Here is a 12,210-nt window from a genome sequence, read left to right as displayed (position 1 = left end):
CTCTTCCTCTCTTTACAGTCATGGAACTTGCTCTCAGTAGACTGAGAAACAGAGCTCATAAACACCAAACATTGCTTTTTGGGGGCTATGGTTCAGCTAACAGAGAAATCGGCTTTATCTCTGGACAGAAGTGTTTCCTTTACAACACTGGTCCCCAGTTCCTTGCTCTTTGGACTTTTTCTCTCCAGATCACAGGCTTTGACCCAGGCTTGTTAGCCGAGGACCATTTAGGCTCAACTTCACCCAAATCCTAGGTCCCAACCACTGATTCCCAATCTTGACCCCAGTGAAAATGTGCTCACCTGCTTCTACATCCCACCAAGATCTAATTTCCTCCCAGGAATAGGAAATAAGCTATCCAGGCTGATGTGCCCGATAAGGACATTTACACCTTATCTACATTTATATTTTGATTAATAAAAAACATTCCTTTCACAGGAGTTAGTCTTTCTTAAGTGAGAAATACTGCAAATATCTCAAGCAAATACACCTTTGAAAATTTTCCATCTCTCTGTATATTAGAGTGGATGTCACTATCTCATGAAAAACAGCCACAGTTCACCAATAAACACTCTAATGAATGCTTTTTTGGGGGGAGGGCATATTATATTTCCTTCCATTCTCATTTCCCAGTTGAATTTTAAAAGACTTATTTGTTTTTATAAAACAAAATGATTTGCCTGTCATCTTTTGTTATGCAGCTTTTAGAGAAATTATAAAAACCCATGTTTGTCCTCCATCATTCTTCACATTACATTATTTTACTCGTTAAGCAATACTTTAAAACGTCCTAGATTTACTTTTTCTACTCCGGTTACAGCTAAGCATTTGTCTCAAGAGAGCCATTCTTCAGCTGCCTTATCTGTTTCTGAGAACCTTACTAGTAGATTCGGCTGTGTGGCCACACAAGGTAAGGTCATTCAAGCTCATCTTGTCAAACTTGTTATGACCCTGAGCTCTCACATCACAGAATTTCCTTTCGTGCATTCTTAGCAATTCCACACAACAGGGGATTTTAGCATCTGTTATGCAACATCATAGTCTCTAAATTGAGTGGGAGTTTCAACAGAATTTCCAGCATTGTAAAATTGTGGAGCATAATAATAAACAGACAAAGAAAACAGTGGCTCACCTCACTTATTCTACCTCCAGGCGGAAAATTCATAGCAAAAGGAAATAAAATCTTTTCTACCCATGGTAGGGGGTTGGTGACAGGAGTGTGTGAGACGGCATAAAAGCCACATTTCCTCTAGCCATTCAGAAAACATCTTTGTTTACCACTGTAGTGTTGCCAAGGAAACGGCAACTACTCATGACATCACGTCGAGATGGCTATCACAGATACGATAGCACTGCTGTTTAAATGTTATACTGATTCTTGTCCGTCTCTGTCTTTCCCATTCCCTAACGGAAAGGCAGAAGGATCACCAGTAGCCAAAGACTACAATAAAGGAGGAAAACCAGATTGTTGCCTATATTCAGCTACATGTGTACTTGTATATATATTTCTTTTTAGATCAATAGTGATGAATCAATTGTGCTTTGAGATAACAGTCAAAGTTCCTCACCTGCCATGACTTTCTGAAAAATCTCAAATAGGAAATAGTGGATTCTGTTGTCAATGCTAAAGAAGAAAGGGAAACATCCTGATCCTTTTATGAATCACCTCAAACCAGCCGGTCATATCTTTGTACAGTTTAGTTTAGTTCAGCCGCTCAGTCATGTCAGACTCTTTGCGACTCCATGGACTGCAACACGCCAGACTTCCCTGTTCATCACCAACTCCTGGAGCTTGCTCAAACTCATGTCCATTGAGTTGGTGATGCCATTCAAATATTTCATCCTCTGTCATCCCCTTCTCCTCCCACCTTCAATCTTTCCTAGCATCATAGTCTTTTTCAATGAGTCAGTTCTTCGCATCAGGTGGCGAAGTGTTGGAGTTTCAGCTTCAGCATCAGTCCTTTCAATGAATATCCATGATTGATTTCCTTTAGGATTGACTGATTTGATCTCCTTGCAGTCTAAGGGACTCTCAGGAGTCTTATCCAACACCACAGTTCAAAAGCATCAATTCATCAGTGCTCAGCTTTCTTATAGTCCAACTCTCACATCCAAACATGACTACTGGAAAAACCATAGCTTTGACTAGATGGACCTTTGTCAGCAAAGTAATCTCTGCTTTTTAATACACTGTCTAGGTTTTTCATAGCTTTACTTCCAAGGAGCAAGCGTCTTTGAATTTTGTGGCTGCAGTCACCAACTGCAGTGATTTTGGAGCCCAAGAAAATAAAGTCTCTCACTGTTTCCACTGTTTCCCCATCTATTTGCTATGAAGAGATGGGACTGAATGCCATGAAGTGATGGGAGCAGATGCCATGATCTTAGATTTTTGAATGTTGAGTTTTAAGCCAGCTGTTTCACTCTCCTCTTTCACCTTCATCAAGAGGCTCTTTAGTTCCTCTTCACTCTCTGCCAAAAGGGGTGGTGTTATCTGCATATCTGAGGTTATTGATATTTCTCCTAGCACTCAGTCTTGATTCCAGCTTGTGCTTCATTCAGCCCAGCATTTTGCACGATGTACTCTGCATATAAATAAGCAGGGTGACAATATGCAGCCTCGATGGACTCCTTTCTCAATTTTGAACCAGTCCATTGTTCCATGTCCAGTGTTAACTGTTGCCTCTTGACCTGCATACAGGTTTCTCACGAGGCAGGTGAGATGGTCTGATATTCCCATCTCTTTAAGAATCCTCCACAGTTTGTTGTGATCCACACAGTCAAAGGCTTTGGAATAATCAATGAAGCAGAAATAGATGTTTTTCTGGAATTCTCTGGGTTTTTCTATGATCCAACAAATGTTTCCAATTTGATCTTGGTTCCTCTGCCTTTTCTAAATCCAGCTTTAACATCTGGAAGTTGTTCATTTACTGTTGAAACCTGGCTAGGAGCATTTTGAGCATTACTTTGCTAGCATGTGAAATGAATACAATTGTGCAGTAGTTTGAATATTCCTTGGCACTGCCCTTTTTTGGGATTGGAATGAAAACTGACCTTTTCTAGGCCTGTGGCCTCTGCTGAATTTTCCAAATTTGCTGACATATTGAGTGCAGCACTTTCACAGCATCATCTTTTAGGATTTGAAATAGCTCAACTGGAATTCCATCACCTCCACTAGCTTTGTTTGTAGTGATGCTTCCTAAGGGCCACTTGACTTCATACTCCAGGATGTCTGGCTCTAGGTGAGGGATCACACCATACGGTTATCTGAATCATTAAAATCTTTTTTGTCTAGTTTTCCTGTGTATTCTTGCCACTTCTTCTTAATCTTCTGTTTCTGTTAGGTCCATCCCATTTCTGTCCTTTATTGTACCCATCTTTGCATGAAATGTTCCCTTGGTTTTTCTCGAAGAGATCTCTAGTCTTTCCTATTCTATTGTTTTCCTCTATTTCTTTGTACTGATCAGTTAGGAACATTTTATCTCTCCTCGCTATTTTTTGGAACTCTGCATTTAGATGGGTATATCTTTCCTTTACTTTAACAATATAAGTCCTTTAGCATTGACATATTTCAATCAAGTGTTCCTTTAGTTTATTTATTGATGGGTGACCATCTGCAAGCATCAATAAATAAATGTAGGTGCTGTGGATGTGGAAGCCTGGCTGGTGCATGGAGATTAGATGGCAGGGGATCATGGACAGAGCAGGGATACCAGTTTGTAGGCTATTACGATAACAGCTTTTGCGAAAGGTAATTGTGAACTAGGAGAATAAGTAAGGTGGAGTGTTAGTTGAATTTAGATATATTTCTTTTAGAACTCACAGAATATCCTTATGGATGGGATGTTGAATGTAAGAAAAAGAAAGAAGTCAAGGGAATTTCCAGACAACTTAGTGGTTAGTACTCCCTGCTTCCACTGCAGGAGGCACAGTTCCCATCCCTGCTCAGGGAACTAAGATCCCACATGCTGTATGGTACAGCCAAAGAAAAAAGAAAGAAAGAAAGAATTTCATTTAAAAATAACTTTTTAAAAAAGAATTTCATTAAAAAAGAAAGATTTTTTAAAGATCAAAATGACCTCAGGATCGTATTTGTATTTTAGCCCAAAAAACTAGAAGAGTGAAGTTGTCCTGCATATTGCAGGGAAAGACTAAGGGAGAATAGACTTGGAAGAGGAAAGAAGACAAGTGTGTTTTGTGGGCATGATAATTTTGAGATGAGTATTCTATTTCAAAGTGGAGGTGTGTAAGTATTCCAAGTGGATAACTGAGGTGGCGTCCCATGGAGGGATCAGAACTGGAAAAGTCATCAGCTTATAAATAGAATCTTATAGCATCAGACTGGTACCCAAAGGTCTAATTTTAGCTGGCATCTCTTGAATCTTTACTGTGTGCCAGCAACTGTTCTGAGTGCCTTGCATGCATTGATTCATTTAACTCTAACAGCAATTCAATCCAATCAGGCAAATAAATGCTTTTATTATCATTCTTTATAAATAAACTGAGAGCAAAGAGAGACTACGTAATGTGTCCCAAGCTGCATTGCTAGTAAATGTCAAAGCAGAATTTGAACCCCAGCAGTCTTAATCCACAGTCTTGCTATTAACCATTACGCTACTCAAATATGTGATATGTTCCTGCTGAAAAGAATCTTACAACTTACAGAAATAAAAGTAGCACACATGAAAACACACTAAAGATTAATTAGGTACTAACCTATTTTGGCACTGACTATGAGGCAAAGGAGTTGAGAATATGTGTGAACTTCCAAGGCAATGGAACACAGCAGTAATTAGCTGCTTCATTCTGATTAAATTACACAATGGTGATCTGAAAGAATTTTGCAGGTTCCATAGATATCCAGTTTATAGTCATAGATTAGCTTCAGATCAGATCAGATCAGTCGCTCAGTTGTGTCCGACTCTTTGCGACTCCATGAATCGCAGCACACCAGGCCTCCCTGTCTATCACCAACTCCCGGAGTCCACTCAGACTCACGTCCATCGAGTCAGTGATGCCATCCAGCCATCTCATCCTCTGTCGTCCCCTTCTCCTCTTGCCCCCAGTCCCTCCCAGCATCAGAGTCTTTCCCAATGAGTCAACCCTTCGCATGAGGTGGCCAAAGTACTGGAATTTCAGCTTTAGCATCATTCCTTCCAAAGAAATCCCAGGGCTGATCTCCTTCAGAATGGACTGGTTGGATCTCCTTGCAGTCCAAGGGACTCTCAAGAGTCTTCTCCAACACCACAGTTCAAAAGCATCAATTCTTCAGCACTCAGCCTTCTTCACAGTCCAACTCTCACATCCATACATGACCACAGGAAAAACCATAGCCTTGACTAGACGAACCTTTGTTGGCAAAGTAATGTCTCTGCTTTTGAATATACTATCTAGCTTAGTCACAGGTATTAACAAGCTTGTAATAGCTAATCATTTAGATATTGTGTACACCTTGTCATACTGCCTAACAGTTTTGTAAAATTTCAGTTATTTAAGTCTTTTGTAATCACCCTTCATAAATAGCAATGAAGAGTGCTACTTAAAGGTTCATTGTATTAACCCCTTTTCTTCTAAATAGACACTTATAGGCTATGTTCACTTCATTCTACATAATAAGCGAGAACTTAGGAGCTTCACAGGAATTTCAATTAACTCAACATATATTTATGGAGCACCAAATTGAGACTGGTAATGTACTTAGCCCTGTGAGAATATCTTTGCCCCAAGATTTTGCAAGCTCTGTACCAAATTGTGCTGATTAATTTCTTCCCTTTGAATATAAAGCAGGGGTCTCTAAATTTCTGATGAGGAAACATTTCTATTTTCCTATGCAAAGATGACTAACTTCTAGACATCTGCTGTTTAATATTGCCTTTGCGAACAGTGCTGGAAGTTTGTGTTGTAAGAATAGACTCCCTAGAAACATTTTCTAGCTCAAAGAATTACTTGAACAGAGTAGTGTGTACAGTAGCAATGACTGTTTCTTTTGTATTCTAGGTCAGTGCTTAACATGGTCCATGGATCAATCCAGCCCATCACTTGTTATTGCCTGGCCCACAAGCTAAAACTGGTTTTTCCATGTCTAAATAATTGAAAAAATAGAAAGAAGAATATTTCATGATGTGGGAAAATTATATGAAATTCACATTTCAATATCCAAAAATAAAGTTTTATTGGGACATGCTCATCCATTTATTTACACGTTGCCTATGGCTACGTTTGTACTATTCAGCAGCAGAGTAGAGTATTCGTGACAGAGATCATATGCCCTGCAGATGCTGGTCCTTTACAGAAAAAGTTTTTGCTAACCCCTGCTCTATATACTTGAAGAAAGAGTCAGAACATAATTTGGAATATAAAACAGTCATTCATTATTGTATTAATACTTCTGTCCTTGAAGATCATAACCCTATGTAGCAAAACCTAGTCAAAAGTACGAGGACTGTCTTTATCAATGAGCTAGAAAACAGAACAACATTGAAACAAACCAACAAATCGTCACATAGAAAAATTAATTTGATACAGTTCTGAGAGATGGCTTCCCCAGTAGCTCAGACAGTAAAGAATCCACCTACAGTGTGGGAAACCTGGGTTTGATCCCTGGGTTGGGAAGATCCCCTGGAGAAGGGAATGGCAACCCACTCCAGTATTCTAGCCGGGAGAATTCCATGGACAGAGAAGCCTGGCAAGCTACAGTCCATGGAGTTGCAAAGAGTCGAACATGACCAAACGACTTTCACTTCACTTCTGACAGAGAGCCAAATTAGAGTTACCATGGCTGCTTTTTAATGACTTTTTATGTGTCTATTAAGAAGGCTCATTTCTAAAAATTTCCAGATGGAAAATTCCAGGTCTGAACACATATATTCATACTGGATATTTTTTTTCTGTAGAAGAATGTGGAGAAGAAGACTTTATGGTCTAAGGACAGAGCCCTTGGACTTAAAACAAAAGCAAGACGATTATTTTACGATTACATAAGGCTTTGACTTATCAAAATATTTTAAAATTTAACTATCTCATCATACACACAACTAAAGTTGGCAAATTAATTATAATTATCTTTTAGTTTGTTTGAAATGAGGAAACTGAGGCCCAGAGCATCATTGTTGTATAATTTTTTAAAAGCCATTGAAGTTAGAGTCAAAATCCCCTATCTTTTTCCCACTCAAGACTCCAAGCAACAGTGTCCCTTATCTGGAAACAGAAGTGAGAATCCCTGACCAAGCTAATCTCACTGGAATGTTTGTTGTAAGATCAAATTATATATATATATATATATATATAGGGCTGGGTTTGAGCCCTGGGTTGGGAAGATCCCCTGGAGAAGGAAATGGCAATCCACTCCAGTACTATTGCCTGGAAAATCACATGGACAGAGGAGCCTGGTAGGCTACAGTCTATGGGGTCACAAAGAGTTGGACATGACTGAGCACACTCTGAAAACTCTGTAACATACTTTATAAAACGAAGTAGAAAAGAAAGAGAAGAAAAGAAAGTACTTTGCTTAGCTCATGTAACTCTTGGATAAGTGGGGGTATTCACCTATTTTCCAGTCTGTGTTTATCCCATTAGCCAAGGTTAATGGAGGTGAAAATAAAAATCATTTGCTATAGGAACCGATACTTTTGGTCATCAAATATTTTAGGCTTAGTTGGGATGAATTCCACACCAGAAGGACCTTTGCTTCACAACTGCATTGCTCTCATCTCTTTCCTCTAATAAGTAGAAAAACAAAAGCTTTATACCCACTTTAACAAATGCCAGCAATTCAAGATTTCCTTTTACAGCACATACATATGCTAATATCATGAGTGTTAACACCACAGTGTTCCAGATGCCACTCAATCTATGTATTATCTAATAAATTGCAAGTGTACTCTACTGAATAATATAATTGATAAAATCACCTTATCTTTGGACTACAGTGAATTGTTTGTGTGATGGTGTTGTTCTTCATTACATGCCTGAATGCACTCGTTAAGTTCAGAGTGAACAATAAGCCTAAAAAAGCACAAAGATGGTGCACCTGAACCAGCAGGAAGTCTACATTTCAACCACCCCAGAATCTGGCAGGTCTAACCCCTGAAAAGGAGCATGTTCCAAGCATTGTACCTACATTTCGTGCTCAAGAGGTGATTTAACTTTTTGGTTTTCAAAAAGTGAGGAGTGAGAGCTGAATATCCTTAATTATAAACATAAACCTAAGATGGGAAGGTTCTTAAATTCACAAGCTCATTTTCAAATTCATTTTCCCTCAAGCTGTGCATACACTTGCCTTAAAATAGCACCACATTCCTGGGAACTTCTGAGGCTCTTTCATTCTCTCTTTGCTGTCTGATAGTAAAGGATGTACCCAGCTAGTCTGACAAAGGGTCTGCACGAGGGTTGTGCAGCTTCATCCCTGTTGGAAAGAATTTCTGAGCCAGATTTGGCTGATGTAAAGGGTTTATTTTTCTGGGTTACCAAGTTTTATTAAACAAAATCCATTCACTAATTCATTCATCAAATACAAATTAAGCACCGGAATATCCCAGGCTCTGGGGATAAAAAGAGACAAATAGAATAGACCAGGTCTCTGTTCCCCTGATTCTCACATTAGTGGGAGTAGAAGGGGAAAGATAAACAATAAACAGAACATCTAGTATAATAGGTTTCGTTATAATGAAATATAATATGGTATGATAAAGTGCTAGGGTGAAAACATGATGTGATAAGAGAGCAGGGTAGTCAGTGGAGCTGGAAATACCATGTTACATAGAGTGCTCCAGTCAACATTAATAACGTTCCCCAGTACTGCTGGTTGCCCTCTTTTTCCAGGAACACTAGAATGTTACACTTGCTCAGATTTCAAAAATTGACGATATGACTTACTTTGGCCCAAGAAATATGACTAGAAATGACATGTCACTGTTAGGCTGAAGATCTGGGGAGCCAGCGTGCAGTTCTCTGAGGTGTTTCCCCCTGCTGTGGCTGTGCTTTAGGTCTCATGTTGAAAGTGGCATTACAACTTCTAGTTTCGGGTCTCATATCTAAGAACTTTGGAAGCCACCAGTCCTTTCCATGCAAGAAAACAAGTTGGAAAAAATGAAAAATCAACAACTTTTCTTAGATCTAACAGAGAAATCAGGTCACAGGAAAAAAAAAATTGCCCCCAAAGTTGGAGAGACAGACAGGTGGATAGAATCACAACTTATGAGAATAAAAACCTGCAAGTAGAAACATCCACAGGAACCAATATTAGGATCATTTTCTCAGACATGTCTTACTTTTTGCAACCCCTTATAGCCTGCCAGTCTTCTCTACCCATGGAATTATCCAGGGGAGAATACTGGAGTCAGCTGAGAAAACCTAAATAGTAATTGATGGAATTGCTCAATATGGACAAATGAAAAAGTCCGGGTTTAGTCTTAGGAGGATGACCCCTATACCTCTAGGAGCCCTACCAGCTTCTCACAGTGAAAATCACAGAAAAATTCCCTGATGCTTCCAGCATGGGAAGAGGGAAAAGTAACTATTTTGAAGTAAACCCAGAGTACTCCGTTTTTATTAGCAAGACATGTCCTCAAGAGAAGCCATTTTACTAATAGTTTAATTATTAGTAAAAATTATTTTAACTCATAGTTAATCAACTTGAGTTTATCAGAACCTAACTGAGCTGGAATAAAGGAAATGCCCAATTCCAGCTCCCTCTAGCCTTTCTGCCTAAATTAATGGTGATGGGGATTGAAAAGCACTAGTGAAGGTCACAGCCCAAGGGCACAGGCACAGACTCATTAAAACCTGGAAGTCAAAGTATAGAACAATTGTATGCTTTTTCTCCCCCTGCCCCTTACCACAATATCAATAGGGTTCCTGGGTAATAGGTAGATACTATGGAAAGAACTACAGGCCTCAGAATCTATTTAAGAAAAAGTCCCCAGTGAAACCCAAAGACAACAGGAGAGACTAAAACAAGGGCAACAGAGGAAATTTTAGCTTCTGACACCAACAGCTAGAGCAAACAAGAGACAGTCCAGCTTTTAAACAGCTACACACAAAACTCACAGTAAAAGCTATTTACCTCAGTACCTTTTATCTAGTACATCATGTCTGGTTTACAAGAGAAAATCATAGGGCATACTAAAAGACAAAAAATATATATAGTTTGAAGAGACAAAGAAAGCATCAGAACAGAAACAGACATGGCAGAAATATTAGAATATTAGACCAGAGTTTAAAGCAGCTATTATTAAAATGTTAAGGGAATTGTGATATTAGAGAAGACTCTCTTGAGAGTCTTGGACAGCAAGCAGATCAAACCAGTCAATCCTAAAGGAAATCAACCCTGAATATTCATTGGGAGGACTGACGATGAAGCTGAAGCGCCAATACTTTGGCCACCTGATGTGAAGAGTCAACTCTTTGGAAAAGACCCTAATGCTGGGAATGATTGAAGTCAAAAGGAGAAGAGGGCGGTAGAGGATGAGATGGTTAGACAGCATCACTGACTCAATGGTTATAAATTTGAGCAAACTTCAGGAGATAATGAAGGACAGGAAAGCCTGGCATGCTGCAGTTCATGGGGTTGAAAAGATCAGACATGACTTAGTGACTGAACAACAATAAGGGAAGTATAATACAAAAATTCTACAATATGCAAGAACAGATGTATACTGTAAGCAGAGAGATGGAAGGAAATAAATGCTAGAAATCCCATCCTATTTACAATCCTGCTCATATTCAAGGGCTTATTCTTCCAAATAATCATACAGAGTGTACACATGAGGAGGTAAGACTTTGGGGGGCCAGCTCTGAATTCTGCCTACCACAGGGAGCAATTTGATGATGATTTGAAGCAGAGAAGGGAGAAGGACACTATCTGACTTATGTTTTACTCTTGTTTTTCAAACTTTAAACTTTTTATTTTGTATTGGGGTATAGCTGATTAACAATGTTGTGATGATTTCAGGTTAGCAAATGAGATGATAATATGCACGCCTGCGTATTAAGTCACTTCAGTTGTGACCGACTCTTCCCGACCCTATGGACTGTAGCCCGCCAGGCTTCTACGTCCATGAAATTCTCTAGGCAAGAATATTGACGTCCCCTCAGGTGGCACAGCTGGAAGGGGCGGAGCTGAGGCGGCAGTGGCTGAGAAGCCAGCGGTGGTGGTGGCAACAACCATGGTGGCTCTGGAGGCCGCAGTCCCGGTCCTCGCTTTGGCCCCATCCCCACCATGGTGACACTCGCTGAGCTGCTGGTGCTCCTGGCCTCCCTCCTGGCCACAGCCTTGGGCTACTTCGTCAGCATTGACACGCATGCAGAGGAATGCTTCCTCAAGCGGGTTGCCTCGGGCACTAAGATGGGTCTCATCTTTGAGGTGGCCAAGGGCGGCTTCCTGAACATCGACGTGGAGATTACAGAGCCTGATAATAAAGTAATTTATAAAGGAGACAGGGAGTCCAGTGGGAAATACACATTTGCTGCTTACATGGACGGAACATACAAGTTTTCTTTTAGCAATAGGATGGCCACCATGACTCCCAAAGATAGTGATGTTCACCACTGATATTGGGGAAGACCCCAAAGGACAAGACATGGAAACAGTAGCTCACAAGAACAAGCTAGAAGAAATGATTAATGAGCTGGCAGTGGAGATGACACTGTGAAGCATGAACAGGAATCCATGGAAGTTGGAGAGAGAATACACAGAGCAATCAATGACAACACAAGCTACAGAGTGGTCCTTTGGTCCTTCTTTGAAGTTCTTGTTCTAGTTACCACGACATTGGGACACATCTGCTACCTGAAAAGAGTCTTTGAAGTCTGGAGGGTTGTTTAAAAGCCTTTTCCCCATAATCCCAAATTCATAATTCACTGTTTACCAAACATCTTGGTCATAATAATGTCATTAGTTTCTGTGTTTTTATTTTCTGAACTGTATCTTCACAGCTTTTGTTTCTTTGTGATTAATAGATACTGGGGGAAAACACTTTTTTAGGAAAGCTATAGTGAAAATTTGACATTTGTTTGGCATAAATTCATATTTGAATTCTGCCTCCATTATTCAGGCCCTTCCAAAACTCAAACACTGTAAGCTGAATATAAGTGTAGAGTCCTTAGTTTTCTTTCCTTTTGTTTTCATGATAAAATGCAGTTTGTTCAGGATAGTACTTTACTGATAGTACTTTACTAAAATGACTGCATTCTTGGGATCCCTTATCCTGCAGT

At 39.7% G+C, this 12,210-nt stretch overlaps 1 pseudogene; it reads left to right on the top strand.

Moving 5' to 3' along the window:
• Positions 1 to 11,215: 11,215 nt before the first annotated feature.
• On the top strand, positions 11,216 to 11,821 carry LOC102284040 (transmembrane emp24 domain-containing protein 2 pseudogene; annotated as a pseudogene).
• Positions 11,822 to 12,210: the final 389 nt, after the last annotated feature.

Source organism: Bos mutus, chromosome 2 (genome assembly GCF_027580195.1).
Source record: "Bos mutus isolate GX-2022 chromosome 2, NWIPB_WYAK_1.1, whole genome shotgun sequence".
Lineage (NCBI taxonomy): Eukaryota > Metazoa > Chordata > Mammalia > Artiodactyla > Bovidae > Bos > Bos mutus.
This window is presented reverse-complemented; position numbering and strand designations above follow the sequence as displayed.